The sequence below is a fragment of the Plecotus auritus genome (assembly GCF_963455305.1).
Source record: "Plecotus auritus genome assembly, chromosome: 7".
Taxonomy (NCBI): domain Eukaryota; kingdom Metazoa; phylum Chordata; class Mammalia; order Chiroptera; family Vespertilionidae; genus Plecotus; species Plecotus auritus.
In genome coordinates, this window is record NC_137774.1 from 147,963,895 (window position 1) to 147,983,103 (window position 19,209).

The 19,209-nt window shown below is 55.9% G+C and overlaps 1 protein-coding gene across 2 annotated transcripts in view; it reads left to right on the forward strand.

Moving 5' to 3' along the window:
• Nucleotides 1–19,209, forward strand: part of NKD2 (NKD inhibitor of WNT signaling pathway 2) — a 29,320-nt gene that overhangs the window by 3,513 nt on the left and 6,598 nt on the right. The gene's annotated exons all lie outside the window — the stretch shown is intronic.

Sequence of the window (19,209 nt, forward strand, 5' to 3'; positions counted from 1 at the left end):
CAGGCGGTAGCACCAGCAGCACTTGGCAGTGCTATTTCTAAAGGTGGATTCAGCGATGGAGCAGCAGGGCCATGGCTACAGGTGGGGCCAGCCACGGAGCAGCAGGGGTCATGGTGAGGCTCTGTGGAGACTCGGTTGTCACTATTCTGGAAACTCGCCCTTCCCTGCACACGGTGGCTCAGCCTCTGTCAGTCTCTCTCTAATTTCTCCAATGCACCCTGAGGCTGGCGGAGAAAGTTCAGAAGAATCACTGCTAACAATTGAAATGTTGTTGTGGATAAAACACAGATTTCCATTTGTAAGCCTGAGAAAGGGATGTTTTGGCAACTTTGGAGGTGGCATTTTAACTGAGACTTGAGACAGAAGTGCATGAGTGGGGAGGCCCCTGGGGCCTGGGCTGAGGCCTCCTGCCTGGTGGGACTCTCTGAGGTCTGAAAGGACGCAACTTCTCAGACTCTAAGGCTTCAGGACAGGCAGCTGGGCAAGGCTCTGCCCGTACTGTCTTGGGTGGCTCTCAGCTTTAAGGATCAACACACAGTCGCACACATGTGCACACAGCAGTCTTGTGTGCACTGACATGTTGCACATGTTCCTGACGGAGGCAGCCTTGCAGGGAGTCTAGAAGGCAAACCCTGAAACCCCACTGAGAGACTCACCTCTGGACAGGCCTCTGGCTTCCAGCAAACTCCACCTGCCCTCCATATGGTCTTGTCCACAGGTGACCTTTCACTGCTTTTGGAATCTGGGGACTCAGCCCCCCTGGCATGGTTTGATGCCTTCTGCTGGGTTAGAGTTCCCTGGAGCGAGTCACCAGGACCTCCGACCCCTCTTGTCTCTGCAGCAGGCTTTCATCCGCTGTGGTGGGGCAGGGCTGCTCCTTCCCACTCACCTGGCAGCCCAGGAGCCAGCGCTCACCTGCCCACCTACTCACCATGCCTCCCAGAGTACATGGCGACAGCAGGATTTACACATTTAAGATTCGTTGAGACGTTAACTCTGGCTTCTTGTCGAAATCCCTGGGAAATTCCCTTGGCTTTGCACGAAGTCTGGACACCACCCCGTCTGCAGTCAACACAGAGCAATCAACGCGTGTCCTGAGACGTGTGGATGCCATGGAGCCCTTGGCTATCGGGCCACAGGCCTCCGGAAAGGAGAGGCATCCTCGGTGTGACTTGCAGTGAGACAGGTGGCAGGTCCTCCAGCCAGTGCAGCCTCTTGGGACGACCTTCCGTATTCTGTGACCCGTGCTCTGGGATACTAACCTCACGGAATCCCAGCCTTTGCAGGGTGTCCAGGCCTCAGGGCTGGCAGCTCTTCACTTTTTAAAAAAAAATATATATTTTTATTGATTTTTCACAGAGAGGAAGGGAGAGGGATAGAGAGTTAGAAACATTGATGAGAGAGAAACATCGATCAGCTGCCTCCTGCACACCCCCTACTGGAGATGTGCCCGCAACCAAGGTACATGCCCTTGACCGGAATCGAACCTGGAACCCTTCAGTCCACAGGCCGACGCTCTATCCACTGAGCCAAACCAGTCAGAGCAGCTCTTCACTTTCTTTTGGCACCCACTGTGGGAACCTTGGATACAGGCAGCCGTGTCCCTGCCCTCAGGCACGGCCCTGCCCTCTGTGCACACAAATGTGCACAGAGGCCTGAAAGCTCACATGGATGCAGGGGAGATGACAAGTTCTAGGGGTCCACGCTTTGCCGAGCCTCTTCCCACGGTCAGCTGCATCAGCCCCTCACCCCCACCCATGCTTCTGAAATTGCAAATGGCCCTCCTGGACCCCATCCTACCCGAGGATGAGCCAAGGGGTCCCAACTAATTCACATCTGAGGAGCCACCAGGCCACTTTGTGGGAAACACCTCCTAGAAAGGGGTGATGGGACCAACCTAAAGACCCTGAGGGAGCTTGCTGCTCTGAGTGTGTTTCTGGAGTGAGTAGTTCAAGTTCGCCTCCTTTCCCCGCCTGGAAATGTGGATGGGTGCTGTCTGCAGAGAGGACTCTCAGGGGGGAAGGGAGCCACCGTGGCTCAGCTGGCTATCCCCCATGTCACTGGGGCTGCAGGAAGTGCTGGGGCCATCTGTGGGCAGGCAGCCAACAGCATCAGACACTCAGGAGAGACTGAGGGCCGTATGGACGGGCTAGGTGCCATGCACCTGCACCTGCCCCAACCAGGAGCCCATTGAAGGGCTCAGCCACCAACAGGCAGTGTATGCCCACCTCTCATTAGCTCAGATGCGGGCACCCTCATGTTGTGTGTCAAGGACTCATATCCACCAGCGAGGCTGAGCTCGGACCCCGGCCTTGGGGCTAGGCCAGCAGATCCTGGGGTTGGCCACAGTGGGGCCACAGGCTGGCTGCAGAGCCTGTCGCCAATCCAGGACAGTGGTCAGCAGAGGCACTTCCCCTGAGATGCTGGTCTCGAGAGAAGCTCTCAGAAACCTGTTGGAGATGCACCATGTGCTGCTGGCCTGCCCAGGAGACATGGCACCTGTTCAGATGTGTTCTCATGGGGCAGCATCGTCAGAGAATGCAGGCCCTCCGTGTCCATTGGTACGCTGGTTTCCACAGGCAGATAAGGCCAGGGCTGCTCCAGGGACACAGTTCTGAGTGGGGGGATTTCACAGGCAGAGTGAAGGAGCCCGCAGACGGCAGATCTCTGTGACGACTTCCTCAGGCACAAACAGCCCATGCGGCTGCTGCAGGAGCTGAAATTCCAGCTGCCCAAAGGGAAGAAGGGACCTGAAGCTGTCCTGCCTCCTTAGGGAGGTGATTAGCCACCGCAGAAAACACCATGCTGCATCCAGGTCACGCCTGTCACTTATTTCTACATCTTCACTGTGCTAAGGCATTTGAATGACTTTGAGGGTATTGGTTGTTGAAGAGCTTACATCTCATCTTTTCTTTAAAAATCTGTGCAACTTTGCAGTCTTCAGAAATCAGAGCTCAGCCTTGATAGCTATCTGGCCAAATCAAAGAGGGTGAGAGCACAGATCAAGACATGGCTTAAACTCCCGAGTGTGAGTGTGGATGTGGGAATTGGATGGCATTGCCCTACCCTCAGGAGGTGAGAGGTCAAGGCCCATGTCCTTTGTCTCTACCCCTCGCTGTATGGCCAAGGAGTACCCACCTGGCTAGCCCAACAGAAGTTGTCAAAGAAATTCTGCTCACAGATAACAACTGGAGACCCCATGACATGGCCATTTTAACATGTGGCAGGCTTGTCCCACCCCCCCTCCCCTGAAGGCTTCCCTTATAGGACTGTTAGTGAGAGGTGGCCCGTGTGGTGACTCAGAGCCACCCAGACCCGGCTCCAGGCCTGGGGCAGCTGCTCACCTTCATGTCTGTAGGTCACAGCTGGTCCTGTGTGCTTCTGCTTGGAGTCGTATGTGGAAAGAGGAAGTGACAGATGTGAAGAGTCGGGAACAGCAGCTGGCTCTGGCACTACTGGTCAGGGGCAGTTCGGCATCCTTTGCCATGGGTGGGCTGCGAGGGCGGCCTGTGGGACAACAGCCCACATGTGGTCAGTAAATCCCAATGTCAGGCTCCATTCACGACCTTCTTGACTTCTGACACCAGGCGCTCCTGGGCTGGGGGGCACGAGGCTGCGCCTTTGCACACGGACCGGTGAGCTATGCCCATGGGGTCCTCCTCTTTATGAAGGAGCACCGTGCTGCGTGGGCAGGTGTACTGAGCAGGCACGGGGGACATGGTGTCCTGTGGCCCTGCCTACTCTCCCCAAGAAAGGAAGCCTGTGCCAGTCTCCGAGCTGGCAGGGACGTGGTCTACGGAAGCAGTAGTTCAGGCCTGAGCTGGGCACAGTTCATCTGAACGGAGTTGTCCAATAGGCAGGATCCGAGGAAAGCCACTGGCTGAGTCACTGTGAGGTCATCGCGGATGCTGCAGGTGTGCAGCGGAGCCTCTCCTGGGTGGACACCTGCCTCAGAAAGTGTCTGGGTTTGGAAGGAAAGGCCTGTGTTGTCCCGGAAGTTCTCAGGGCAGCCCCTGAGGCCCGAGGCAGCCTGTAGGCAGGCCCAGCTGGTGCCCACCCACTGTAGTTGTGTTCCCTTTTCTTGTGAGAAGGCCTGGGAGGAGTGCGGTGGGTCTGCTCTCCGCCTCACATGGGCACATCTCCTGGTCCCTGGTGCCCACCTGGCAAGGTGCTTTTCTGATGACTCCACACATGTGGAGTGAGGAGCTATGCCCATGCAGAAACCCACCTGGTGTGAGAAGGAAGGTGCCCCAGCCCTGCACAGGGAGAGGGGAGGCTGGCGGCTGGCCGAGTGTGGGTTTCCTGGGGCCGCCGCACTAGCACCACCGACAGGAGTGGCTTAAGCAACAGGACTCTGGTCTCACTGTCCTGGAGCCAGAAGTCTGAGATCAAGGTGGTTCCTCCTGGGCCTGTAGACCGTCTCCTCCCCAGATCCTCATGTGCTCATCCCTCTGTGCATCTTCCTTTTCATGGATGTTCTTTTTGTCAGGACACAGGCCATATTGAACCAGGCTCCACCCTAATGTTACTAATAACGTCTGCAATGACCCTAACCCCAAATAAGGTCACATCCACAGGCACCCAGGGCAGGACTTCTACATATGGGGGCAGGGGAGAGGGCACAATTCAGTCCCTAACAGACCACAAGGTTTCCTCAGCTCCCTTCTCCCCGCAACTGTCCTCCCTGCACGTCCACCCCGTGCTCTCCTCACTGCCTCTGCTGTGGCTGGGCCGTTCGCTATGATGATTGGAAGGAAGCAGTCAGTCCCAGCCAAGGGAGCTGGGGGACACAGCCCACTCTTAGCCCAGGTCCCTGGGCACCTTTTCCTATCGTTTTATTTTCTGAACCGTGTCTTTTCACTGTACCTGACTCTGCATCCCATCCTCAGCACCCTCTGTGTTTCCTGAGCCCCCAGGTACCTAGGACTGGAGCTGCTCTTGTCTCTCCTGAGACGGTCTCTCCCCGCTGCTCCCCCTGGTGTCAGAGGGCTTTCTTGGCTCTGCTGTCCTCTGACCTGAGACCTGTCATTTGGGAGAGCAGGACCAAGGGGTGTCTGGTCCCCGAGCAGTAAGGCTCCTACGGCCTCATTCTCCAACCTGTCGCAGACAGTGCCCCTGGCACCAGGTGGCTGCCCGTGCCCGGCTTTGCTGAGTCTCTGGGCATCGCTGCCCTCCATGACCGTCCCCTGCTGCTACCCATAGGTCCCCCGGAAGGGCTCCAGGGGAGGTGGGTCTGGGGAGGGGAGCTGTGAGCCACATTTTCTGTTTCCTGTTCCCAGAGCCAATTCCTGTAACTCCTTCGGGTTGTTTTGGTTGGAAGAAGGAAGAGTGGATATTTTTCTGTGGTTCAACTATCCCCACTTTAACTCTTATAAGAAAATGTTTCCCTGTTCTCATCTGGAGAAGAAAATGTGTTGAGCACTCATTTTCTTTCCCTGCAACAGACTCCCAGAGCCTCTGTGAGGGCTGGGCACGCGCACACAGACCACACCACTGCCTGCCTGGTGGGGTGGGGCTGTCTGCTGGACACAGCTCATGGTGAGGCAGAGGCCGGCCTCACCCCTGCCCCACTCTTCTCAGGGATGGGCACCGCTCTCTTCAGTCCCCTCCTCCTCCTTTCTCTCCCTCTCTTCTTCCCCCCTCCTCTTCCCTCCTTTCCTCTCCTTCCCCTCCTCCTCCTCCACTCCCTTAGCCTTCTCCTTATCTCCTCCTCCTGCTGCTGCTCCTCCTCCTTCTCTGCCTTTCCTCTCTTCTTTCTGTCCAGAAGCTCAGCAGACCCTGATGATCTGGGGCGTGTGGCCATCCTCCTGGCCTGGAGGGATATCTTCTCTCAGATGCTGCTCCCTGAGGAGGACGAGCATACCCAGCCTGCAGGGTTACAGATGTCCACATGTGTGTCCTATACCCAAGAGGGCTGGCCCACTGCCCCGTAGGACCCCTGGATCCTCAGGAGAAGTTTGGGGCTAACTCCACCCCAGGTCCCACCAGTACTGTGTGGGTAGTTCTTCCTGAAGGAAGCCAGCCACATGGTCTTGTCATGTGGTCATTGACCTATGATGGTAGATCATTCAGGAATTATAGGACTTTGACAACCAATCCATATAAGCACATGCTGCAAGGGCATTAGGGCTAAATATTTTAAATAATGAAAAAAGTAGCCTGAAGTTACCCATGTTGGTTTCCTGGAGCTGCCGTGACCAAGTTTCACAAACTGGGTGACACCAACAGACATGTATTCTCTCACGGTCCTAGAGGCCAGAAGTCTGAAACCCAGCTGCTGGCAGGACTGTGCTCTCTGAAGGCTCTGGAGGAGGGTCCTTCCTGTCTCTTCCAACATCTGGGGGCTCCAGGCGCCCCTGGGCTTCTGGCCGAATGGCTCCAGTCTCTGCCTCCATTTTCACATGGCCTCTCGCCTGCGTCTGTCCTCTCCTCTAGCAAGGACACTTGTAGTCATTGGATCAGGGCTGACCCTAAATCCAGCATAAGCTCATCTTAACACATCACATCTGCAAATGCTTTCAAATACAGTCACATTCTGCGGTTCCGGGTGGACGTGGGTTCTGGGGATACTGTTCAGCCCAGGACGTGACCCACGAAAACGTAGCGTCAGAATGCTCACAACTTTCTGTTCTGTTTGGCACAAAAGGGACTTAGCAACAAATGCTCTCAGCAAAGCTCTTCTGCCCAGAGGGGAGTGGCCTTCACGTTAATGTTGCCACCTGAAGTCCTTATTTTGAGGTCGCCCTTTCAGCATCCGCATTGAGCGACAATTTAACACTGTTCCATTTTTAGCATGTGTTGATTTAAGAATGTATCCAGATCTGAGCTCTATGCTCAGAAAAACTAGGTACTACACCAGGACAAACCTCTGGTGTAATGACCGGCTGGTTTTCAGCCACGCGGAACTCGACCATGCTCTGCAGCTCACCATTCGGTCCCCGTCTGGGTCAGCTCTCTGACTCTTTGGTAGCCCAGCCTGGAAGGGAGGGTGGCCGGCAGGGTGGGCCCAGCTGTGCAGTCCAGCTCAGCCCCACATCTGGCCCCGTTAGACGCAGGATTGTGGATGTGGTTGTCTCTGCATCTGGAACAACATTTAATTAGCCTGGGGCCAGTTTAAGCACATTGACTTATCTAGCTTGAGAAGAAACACCTCAGGGGTCCACTTGACAGGGGCTACGGGTCACTCCATGTGTGCCGTGCCAGCACAGCCAGGTTCGGTGAGCCTGAGAGGGGGCGGTGAAGGATTAAGAAAAGACAGACAAGAGAAGAAAGCTGGGTCTGGGTGGGACGCTGTCCTCTCTGATGGAGAGCTAGCGACAGTACCACAGCCTGAAAGCAGAGTCTTTATTTTATAGCCAGATTCCACGAGGCAAAGTAAGGGCGTGGTTACGTTCTTGGGGAGGGGGGTGGTTCGAATCTACTCAATTACTTGCACCTGATCAATCTTTGTTTACTTGCTGCACCTCCCGCAGCCTATATCACTTAGCCACGTGGGACCACAGGTTCGGACCATAAGGTCAAGCTTACAACTATAGCCTTTGGCTATAATTGTACTGGGACTTACACATGGCTTTGCCAGGAGAGGATCGTGCCCTCTCATTAGTCCCAGGCTTGAACCTGTCCAAACGCTGTAGCCACTCTCCACACCATGCACAGCAGTGTCCCCAAATGTTAAGGAGACTTTCCACCTTGAAATTTCCCTCCTCATAGTGCAGATGAGGTAAGAGGAAGCTGCCTGCATCCCGTGGGAATAAGGCAGGACATGACACAACTGGCCAGCCCCTCCATTGCAGCAAAGTGGTCCCTCATCCTGTCTGTCACACCCAGGTCCCATTCCTCAGGAAACCTGTCAACTTGGTCTCTCATAATGAGCCGTTTCCACCTCCTCCCCTTCCGCTGTGCCCCATTTCCATCACCCTCTCCTCTAACCAGACCTCAGCTTCTCCCCTCTACCTCTGCAAGCCAAGTGGGTGTTTGGAACATAAGGCTGGCCAGTACCAGCACCTCCTCAGAGTGAAAGCCCAGGAGGCTGACACCCCTCACCCTGTGTCTTGCCCCGGAACCTCCTCAGAGAGGGCCTACTCTGCTGGGGCCTCCTTGCTGGTCCTGCCCCAGGGCCTTTGCACATGTTGCCCCTCTATCTAGAGGCCTGCCCTCTACAGCTCTGCTTGCTGCCTCCTGTGTTCAGGTGTCTGCTTACATGTCCCTCTCCAAAGGCTTTTAGGATCCCTGCCTGGCACCTTCTACCACCTCCCCTCTCATTTCTCTTCATAGTGCTAGGCTGGTACCTGCAGACCTGGTGATCAGTGCTCCCTAGAGACACTGAGGGGCCTTCGAAGGCTCAGTTCTGCCTAATTCCTCCAACTGGATGCCAGGCAAAACTGCCACAATGCCTGGAGCTTGGGGTCATGCTCCTTAAATAGGAGGGACAGCCACGGTTTAATTTCTACCAAGGTGAGCGCGATCCCACCCACAAACTGGATGTCTCAACACGCGTAACAGTCACCCATTTGGGTGGAGCACACCATGCAGTCCTGGAAACAAAACAGCAAAATGCAGTGTTGGCTTTGGTCAAGACAGCCTCTCGGGAGCTGCCAGCCTTACTGGGCTGACCACCTCTCTGGGCTGAGCGCCTCTCTGGGCTGAGCGCCCTGATGGGCTGACCATCTCTCTGGGCTGAGTACCTCGCTGGGCTGACCATCTCTCTGGGCTGAGCGCCTCTCTGGGCTGAGCGCCTCTCTGGGCTGAGTACCTCGCTGGGCTGACCATCTCTCTGGGCTGAGCGCCTCTCTGGGCTGACCATCTCTCTGGGCTGAGCGCCCTGCTGGGCTGACCATCTCTCTGGGCTGAGTGCCTCTCTGGGCTGACCATCTCTCTGGGCTGAGTGCCTCTCTGGGCTGACCATCTCTCTGGGCTGAGTGCCTCTCTGGGCTGACCATCTCTCTGGGCTGAGTGCCTCTCTGGGCTGACCATCTCTCTGGGCTGAGTGCCTCGCTGGGCTGACCATCTCTCTGGGCTGAGCGCCTCTCTGGGCTGACCATCTCTCTGGGCTGACCATCTTTCTGGGCTGAGTGCCTCGCTGGGCTGACCATCTTTCTGGGCTGAGCGCCTCGCTGGGCTGACCATCTCTCTGGGCTGAGTGCCTCTCTGGGCTGACCATCTCTCTGGGCTGACCATCTCTCTGGGCTGAGTGCCTCTCTGGGCTGACCATCTCTCTGGGCTGAGCGCCTCTCTGGGCTGACCATCTCTCTGGGCTGACCATCTTTCTGGGCTGAGTGCCTCGCTGGGCTGACCATCTTTCTGGGCTGACCATCTCTCTGGGCTGAGTGCCTCGCTGGGCTGAGCACCTCACTGGGCTGACCATCTCTCTGGGCTGACCATCTCTCTGGGATGACCATCTCTCTGGGCTGAGTGCCTCGCTGGGCTGAGCACCTCACTGGGCTGAGCGCCTTGCTGGGGTGCCCCTCCATTGAGAAGCCTGAGTGTAAAGGTCTCAGGGCCTTGCAGGGACACCATCTGCCTCACCCTGAACTACACCCACTGTGGCCTGTGAGCGCCTCACCCACTTTCATGTTGATGGATACGTGGCAGGCACCGCTGGCAGCCTTTTTTGTGCCAGAACGAAACAAATTGGGTCTGTTCGGTCCTGTTCCTTGTGCCAGCTGGAATTTTGCTCACGATGAGGGCCAGCCCGAGGGGAAGGACTTTTCTTTTGTTCTGCAATGTCTCCCAAGGAAATTGTAACAAGTTTTGAGCTCTGAAATCAGAGAAGCAAACAAAAAACAAAAACAAAACCCAAAACAACAACAATAACAAAACCTGGCATATTTTTTAAATATATTTTTATTTATTTCAGAGAGAAAGGGAGAGGGAGAGAGAGATAGAAACATCAATGATGAGAGAGAATCATTGTTTGGCTGCCTCCTGTACGCCCCTCACTGGGGATCAAGCCCACAACCTGAGCATGCGACCTTGGCTGGAATTGAATCTGGGACCCTTTAGTCCACAGGCTGGCGCTCTATCCACTGAGCCAAACTTGCTAGGGCAAAACCTGGCATATCCTATCTAATAAAAGAGTAATATGCAAATTAACCATCACTCCGTTACACCCACAAGCCACACCCACCAGCCAATCAGGAGTGAGTATGCAAATTAACCCAACCAAGATGGCTGTGGCCATGGAGAGAGCAGGAGGGAGGCTTGGGTTTCCCTGGCGATGGAGGAAGCCAAGCTTTCCGCACACCCTGGCCGGCCCAGGCCTTCGCTTAAGGCTACAAACTTTCAATTATAGAAGATAAATAAATCCCAACAAAAATGGCGGCAGCCATGGAGCTGGAGAGAGCAGGAGGCTAGGGTTGCCCCTGGCGATGGAGGAAACCAAGCTTCTGAAGCCCTGGCCTGCCTTGGCCTCCGCTTAAGGCTACAAAGTTTCAATTATAGAAGGTAAATAAGTCCAAACAAAAATGGCTGCTGCCACAGAGCGAGCAGAAGGCTTGGCTCCACTCCAGGCTACAAAGTTTCAGTTGTAGAAGATAAATAAATCCCAGATCCCAGGGCCTCCGCTTGGGTCTCCAGGGGGAGTGGCCGGCCTGCAAACCACCACAGGCCCCTCACCCAGGCCGCCCCACGCCCCAAGGGAACCCCCACCCTGATCCGGGACACCCTTCAGGGCAAACCAGCTGGCCCCCACCCATGCACCAGGCCTCTATCCTATCTAATAAAAGAGTAATATGCAGATTGACCATCACTCCAACACACAAGATTGCTGCCCCCATGTGGTCAAAGATGGCTGCCCCCATGTAGACACAGATGGCCATCACAAGATGGCCAGCAGGGGAGGGCAGTTGGGAGGGACCAGGCCTGTAAGGGAGGGCAGTTGGGGGCGATCAAGCCTGCAGGGGAGGGCAGTTAGGGGTGACCAGGCCAGCAGAGGAGGGAAGTTGGGGGTGACCAGGCCTGCAGGGGAGAGCAGTTGGGGGGGACCAGGCCTGCAGGAGAGGGCAGTTAGGGGTGATCAGGCTGGCAGGGGAGCAGTTAGGCATCAATCAGGCTGGCAGGGGAGTGGTTAGGGGGTGATCAGGCTGGCAGGCAGAAGCAGTTAGGGGCAATCAGGAAGGCAGGCAGGCGAGCAGTTGGGAGCCAGCAGTCCTGGATTGTGAGAGGGAAATGACTATTGTAAGGGGTAACCAATAATTGTGCCAAGTGCTGTGAACGCATCACACACCTGAGTCTGTGGTTGTGTCACCAGGATCAGGCCTAAACGGGCAGTCGGACATCCCTCAAGGGGTCCCGATTGGAGAGGGTGCAGGCTGGGCTGAGGGACACACACCCCCCTCCCCTGTGCACGAATTTCATGCACCGGGCCTCTGGTTTTAATATAAGAATTCAAACGGGATTATTTTAACACACCCCTGGAAGTGCCTGGGCGGGTTGGCTTTGGAGCGCTGCTGTGCAGAGCCTTCGTGGGCCAGGGCTGTGGCTCATTACAGTGGGAGCCCCTCTGCCATCAGCACTGGCTAACATGAGGCTGTGGCCGTGGTCCTGGGCAGTCAGTCGGCTGTGGCAGGACCCTCCCGAGCTGTGTCCTGCCTATAGCCCTGTGTGTCTCAGGTCTCAAGTGGACAACCCTCTGAGATGCAGCCTCTCACATAAGCTCAGGAGCAAGCGAGGCCCCGGTTTGTCTTCTGAAATAAAAAAAGAAACCTACCTGATCCTAGGCTCAAGAAGGACCTCCCTGCAGGTGGTGCACCAATCCTGGTGACCTTCGGCTCATCCTTCCCTCTTGTCCGGGAACCTGGATGGTCCAACTCGCCATGGTCAGCGTCCAGGTCTCTTGGCATCTTCCCCCCACCCCTCATCGCATCCCCTGAAGCTCCGGGCCTACCTGGCATTCCTGGCATACCTTGGGTGACACCCACAGACTCAGGAGTGTGATGCGTTCACAGCACTTGGCACAATTACTGGTTACCCCTTACAACAGTCATTTCCCTTTTCACAGAGTGGAAACCAAGGCACAGTGGGGTGAGGCGATTTGCCCAAGGCACACTGCATGGAGTCGTGCAGCCAGAACCCCAACCCAAGCAGACCCCCAGGCAGACCCCCAGACCAGCAGGCTTTCTTGCCCGTGGCAGGCACTGTGTGGCTCACAGGTTGTGGGGGATCCAGACAGCAAGTGTCAGAACATGGGCCCCAGGGCCTGGAGAGCTAAAGCAAGGGTGCAGGAGAAGCTAGTGGGGGTGGAGGCTTCAGCAGTGACGCGGCATTGACAAAAGCTCTGACGAAGTGGGAGTGGCCATCCCTGCATCTCCAGGTTTGGGGCACAGGGCACAGGTGGGACAGGGAGGAGAAGGGTGGTGACAATAACCACAGCCTACACCCCATCGCCGCCTCCCAGAAGCAGCTACACTAAACGCCCGCATAGTTGCCTCCCAGACTTGTCTGCAGCTCTGGGAAGCTGGGCACTTTGTCTGTGACAGTGTCGCCTGCCAGGAGAAGGGCCAGATGGCCCTTGGGCCCCACACCCACTGAGTCCGCATTCTCGAGCTTCCCAGACCCCGCCTTCCCAGCTGTGATAAAAGGGCTGGAGCCAAGAAGGGGGGCCGCCATTGATTTTGTTTAAAGTGGTGTAGGTTTTCTTTTCAAACAAAACTGTCTTTAGCCCTTGGAGAATGTGGTGCTATGGCTATTCTATGAGGTTCCTCCCGAGGCCTGAGGTGTATTTTAAGCAGAGACCAACCCTGCTTTCTTCAGGAAGCTCGGGGAGTGGTTGGGGTGATGAGTCAACCACATCTGTGGGTCTGTGTGTGGAGGTGGTGACTCTGGCCCCCATGTCCCTAAGGAAAGGCTGCAGGCTGACAGCCGCCAACAGAAAGGCCCCGGCTAGAACGTGGTAACGGTTCTACACTTCCTGCCTATGGTCAGGAGGACCTGCACCAGCCTGGCTCGGGCTCGAGCCCTCCACTGGGGATGTCCAGCGCCACCCAGTGTCCTATTGGAGTGGCCAGGAAGCGCAGGGTGCCACCGGCCTTCTGCTGGGCTGAGGGGGAGCTGCCTGGCAGGTCCTGGGCCTGGTATTCAGGGAGCCCTCTCCTTGGTCCCCTTCTTTTGGGCTTGTCAGGACAGAACATGGCTCCGATGGAGAACAAATGTGCTCGTCCTCTGATGCAAGGACAGAGGGAACAGAGTTCCTGCTTTCAGGTTTTTCAGGGTCAGCAGGCAGGGACAACGCACATTGGCCACATCAGTCATGGCTTGTCTGGGGGGCTCAGAGCCCTGACAGGCAAGTATTGGGTCAAAGGCTTGCTGCCTGAGTGGCTACCAGGGGTGGGCAAACTTTTTGACTCTAGGGCCACAATGGGTTCTTAAACTGACCAGAGGCCCGGAACAAAAGCATGGATGGAGTGTTTGTGTGAACTAATATAAATTCAAAGTAAAGGAGCGGAGGGGAGAGCAAGAGAACCGGATAGAACAGCCGGATCCGGCCCGCGGGCCGTAGTTTGCCCACGGCTGGGCTAGACAATGGGTCCTTGGCTGGCCGGCCAGCTTCACACATCACGGTGCCTAACGGTCTTCATCCCAAGAATCCTGCACCAGGGGTCTTTCCTGCTCTGTGGTTTGGGAATGACTGCAAAAGCGCTGCACTGGGGGGGGGGCGGGGGGGTCCTGCACTTGTGCCCCTCCCCCCCCCCCAATTTCCCAAACCACGCAGCACCCTGGGCCTGGCTTCAGGACAAGATTGTCTTTAACACATGTGTGTGCAGGTTTCCTCCAAACACTTCATCTTTCACTTGTGGGGTCTCAACCGAATTCCTGTAAGGCTGGATTTGGGTTGGCGGTTGTAAAAGTAGCTTAGGTTTTGTCTCTGCTCCTTTAAGATCCCGTGGCCACCGCTGCCAGATACCAGAGCTGAGGGAGGGGTGCGCCTCCGGCCTGGGCCTCCTTCCTTTGATCTCAGGAGCCTCGGCCAACAACAACAGAGCTGGGCTGAGGTTATTACGTCGTCTTCGTGTGCAGGGTGTGTTTCCACATGACGCGACAGAGGTGCTTTCTCCAGGAGAAAACACACTTAATGCTTTTCTCCGAGCAGCTCAGCCCGGGGGTCCTGAGAGCAGCCCTTCCACACGTCCAGTCTGTCCCTCTCTGCTGAGGGCACGGACGTGCGCGGGTCGAGAACGCACGGCGCCTTCTGACTTAGAGACTTTAAATGTACATTGTTCCCTCCCAGCTTTGAAATAAGCTTCCTTCGAAATAGGAAGCATGAGGCTTTAATATAATGAAAGAAAATGAACCGTCCAGCGGGTTTTCCCATGGAAGAATCCAGGTTGGGGGAAGACCAATTCTGCATTTGAAATCCGGGGGCATGGCCCTCGCCTGAATGGGGGTGGCTGAGGGTGCGGAGGGGTCAGGCGTTTGGAGCCGCGGGTCTTGCTTTTATTGTGTGTTTTGTGACCTGCAGACAGCGTGCTCAGGGGACAGCAGCTGCATTTGGAAGATAGATCACCCTGGGTTTTCCTTTTTCTGTGAAACTGAATCGTTAGCTCTGAAGACAAAAACAGTAGCAGCACAACCAGGAGGAGAAAATGAGGTTGGCTGAGTGGCTGCAAAGTGACTATAACATTTAACGTTGAATGGAAAGCAACATTCCAGGTGCTGAGGATGGGAATCCCTGGGGGTGGGGGCATATGTTACGGTCACGTCTCAGTTATCGAGGGTGAAAATGCTGCATGTGTGTCATGCGTTCATATTGTGTCTATATGGTGTGTATTACACGCATCTGTACATATATGTATTCATAGACAAGATATACACACACGTGTGTATGCTCACATACATTTAGTGTCTGTGCTGAAACGTGTCATCCCCTGCCTGGGGAAGCCTGCTCGCCCTCAGCCGCCCCGGACACAATGGAGACTCTGGGACGACGTGGGTTCAGGTCCTAGTGACAAGCCTGGGGCTTGGGGTCAGGGGCTGTAACTGCTTCTCCTCCGAATCATGTGGGTTAATGTAGGGAGCATGTGTCACGTCCAAGTGTGGGAGAAAGAGAATCCTGGCCACGTTGTTAAACACAGCTCATCGCTGACCCTCTGCCGATGACGATGTTGCCCCTGCATGTGTTTATGGGGCATCACTCCTGCGGCAGGTGGCCTGGGTCCACCTCTGGTCCCCTCTTCATACCGACACACTGCGGGCCAGCCATGGGCTGGATTCCTGGCAGAGTATGTCGTCGGTGGACACTCCTGTCCCCAGTGTGTCATCAGTCATCCTTACCACAGGCGTGCCCGTCATTTCCAGCAAGGTCCATGTGGTGGGGGCAGGGGCGGGCTGGGGAACCCCTCCAGGGTCAGGGTGCTTTTGGGTGGATGAGTGCCAACAAATAAGTCTCCACAGGCCAGGGTAAGCGTGGTGTGAAATACATTTTGTGTCATATATATATATATGACACAAAATGTATAATTGATTTCAGAGAGGAAGGGAGTGAGAGAAATAGATAGAAACATCAATGATGAGAGAGTATCATTGATGGGCTGCCTCCTGCACACCCCCTACTGGGATCGAGCCCGCAATCTGGGCATGTGCCCTTGACTGGAATCAAACCTGGGACCCTTCAGTCCACAGGCTGACGCTCTATCCACTGAGCCAAACCAGCTGGGGCCATTTTGTGTCTTCTTAAAATGAGCAGAATTGTGAGAGGCTGGGACAGGGATAAGAAGAAGCCAGAGTCCTCAAACAGGGTGTAAGTTACCACTCTCATGTGAAGAGTCACATATGTTTATTTTAGGAGACCCTTTGATCCCAAATGACTGGGTTTCTACATGCAAATTCCAAATTTGGTTATTACAAAGTCTGATTAAATAGTCCTAACCCAGAAGTACCGATGGGCAAAACCCAGGAACGCCCCTGCCGGATCCTGAAGCTCTGTTTTAAGTTTGAAAAGAAAGAAACGAAAACCATCTGCAGCTCGTTGGGAAGCCTGTTTGCAGGGCCCCCTGCCCGTGAACGCTCGGTTTCATCATCCCTAATCTTTCGCTTTAAAATCAGAAGTTCAGAATAGCAGTTACAGCAGCCCCTTGAGCGGGACCCTGCGTGGGCCCCAGCCGCACATGTGTCGGAATTATTAAGCCCATAAAACTACATTGTCACATCTGAAACTGGTTAGCCGTTGAAACCGAGACTTCCACTTCAAAGCTGCCGTGGTGTTTCCAGACAGACGCTGGCGGATCACCTTGAAGTCAAATTCCATCCACTGGCAACCAGCAGAAAGCGGCCTCTGCCCCCTCACCGAGCCTTTCTTACAAAAGGCAAACTCTGAACGTAGCCCGACTCCCGAGCCACTCGGAGCAGATGGGCTCCCACACAGCCCTCGGCCTGCTGGCAGCCGGAACCCCGCCTTGAATGCCTGGCCCTGGCGATGGGGTGCTTTTATGTAAACAGCCTTGGAAGCAGCTGCTCCCCTCCACCTTCCAAATAACCCTGTGACCTGGAGTGTAGGCCCCGCGATCCCAAACGTTCACCCATCCTGTCCTGAGGGACCCACCGCGTCACCATCACCGAGGGGGCATCCAGTGACTGTCCTCCTAGGAACAGTGAGTTCTGGGAAAATGCCGCCAACAGGCCTGGCTGGTTTGCCTCCTCCCTGTCACCCCTAGAGGAGCCCCTCTCTGCCTCCATCTTTCTCTCTGCCCCCCCCAAACCCTCGCGCGCGCACACACACACCACCACCTCTTTCTCACCTGCTTGGACTCTGGTCTGCACAAAGCCCCCTCCTGCATTCCCACTGCACCTGGGGGAGGAGACAAGGACTTTGGAACTCGCCCAGAACTCTGAGGAGTAGCCCTGACCTCAGATTTAGGAGGGCAGTGCTTCCAGAAGCCCAGATGTGCTGGGGCTTTCAGTCATGGGCCATCAGGGGCTGTGAGCTCCACTGAGTGGGTCACCTGAGTCTGTTTTAATGGAAAAGAAGGGCTCCGGAGCAGCTCCTGTGTGTGTATGAAGGGCGGGGGGGAGGGGGGGTTGCCCAGGTGCCAGCCCCACTCTTCTGACGGTCACGCTGGATTCTCATCACCAATATCCCGGACCCTTTCACAGAAAGGGGACCTGCCTCCGGGACTCCGCACACAGCTGGTTTTCTGGACAGAGCAAACATTCGCCCCTGGGGAACACCACGTTCTCAGGAATGCAAGCCAGAGAGGCCTCTTGAGTCTGCAAGGAATCTACTTGGAGAAGCAAACGCGTTTCCTCCGGCGGTGTGTGCATCACATTGCTCGCTCAGAGAAGGAACTGTGTGTTCCCTGCCCTCAGCCTTGATACCGGCCTGTTTAGGTGAGAGGAGGAAGTCGAGTCAGAAGCTCCGGTGTCAGAGCTGTGGTGTTACCTCATTTGTCCTCCCAGCACACCTCTCCCTGTTGGAGTGCAGGTCCCACAGTGGGGGATGTGGATGCGCCTGGCACACGTGGGCACCTGGAGAGCCCCACTCCCTCCTCGGAATCCCTTCTTTGCTTCATGGAAAGGAAACCGAGGCCCAAGTCATTAGGCGGCGGATTCAGGATTTTCAGCCAATCGCAACAGGGCGGAGACCAGGCCCAGCTTCGCGCGGTGGGGCTGAACACTGGCCCCAGAGACCCTGTCCTCCTCCCAGGGAGCTGCGGCTGGGACCGGATGTGGAAGAGGGTCTCTGCCAACGTGACCTTCATCCTGGTGCGGCCCTAACTGCCTGCACCTGTATCTTTGTAAGAGAGGCATGTGACAACGGAGAAGTTGGAGAGATGCGTCCACCAGCCCAGGAACACCTGGGACCACAGGAGCTAGAAGAGACAGGAAGGATCCCATCCTCCCCCGTCCACCCGGCCTCCTGAGAGCCCCTGCACGGTGAAAGGGGTAAGGACCAGACCCCACAGCAAAGGTCACAGCCACCCAACATTGACATGCAGAAGAAGGACCTGGGGTTCCTAAAGCGTTAGGGTGTGTAGGGCTGAGATCCTGTCCCCAGTGGTCAGCAGATGCTGGAGAATGAATGGACAGTGTGCCAGGGCCGCTGGGGGTGGGAGCAGGAAGGAGAGGATGCCTGAGGGGATCAGCAGGTCAGCAGTGCTGGGTGGGCGGTGCTGCGGAGGCCCTGCTGGCTTGGTAAGGGAGCCCAGGGATGGGGGTCGGGGGTGGGGGGGTGCAGAAACAGCTCCGTCGGCCAGGGGAGCAGTGAGGATGGTGCTCAGGGCCCTCTATGGAAACCCGGCCAGGCAGAAGGGGGGCCAGATTGGGATGAGAGGGGGAGTTAGGGACTTTTATGGGCATGAGGCTGGGACTCCTTTGGGGGTGGCAAAGGGAGTGAGAGCAGAAATTTATGCTTTAGAAGGGGGGTCCCCACCACAGGGTGCTCAGATCAGGGAAGGCAGGTGGGGGCATCCCAGGAAGGGGTAAGGCTGGCCCTGCCCTGGGCAGGGTGATGTGGGAGGTGGGCACTTGCTGGACTTTAGGAGATGGGGTATCTGCCTGTGCCCCTGTCTCACTTGAGGGTCCCAATTATCTGGGATTCAGCTGCCAACAAGGTCACCCCAGCGGGGAGGGGCTGCACATCTGGCCAGCATCCCTGTGGTAGGTTTACCCGTTGCAATTAAAGCTTTTGGCCCTTCTGTTTAGCCAAAGCAGCACAGATTAAAAACCAGGATGAATTCGAAACCACCAGTCATAGGGACAAGAATTGTTACTTTCCTCCCAAAGGTTTTTTAATCCCCTTATTTGAGCCTCTCTATCTCAGAGGTAGTTGCTGATTTAGCTCGTGGATAAACACTGTAGATTCTAGTGTTGGGATATATGTGGATGGACATGTTTTCAAAAGGCACTTCAGGGCACTGGTCACAGGCTGGCCGCTGTATCCGGGCCTCCTTGTTGTGTGGTTATTGTAGCGTTGAGAGTGCTACCGGGGTCGTTATTGTAGCGTTGGGAGTGCTACCGGGGTCGCTCCCACAGCCCTCGTGCTCCCTGGCTGCGTGCCCCACGGGAGTTGCACCACCGGCTCTTCTGGGTTCCAACACTCCTGGATGCCGGTCTGGGGGCTTTGGGGTTCCTTCTTTCCTCCCTTCCTTCCTCCCTCCCTCCCTCCCTCCCTCCCTCCCTCCCTCCCTCCCTCCCTTCCTTCTTTCCTCCCTTCCTCCCTCCCTCCCTCCCTCCCTCCCTCCCTCCCTCCCTCCCTCCCTCCCTTCCTTCTTTCCTTCC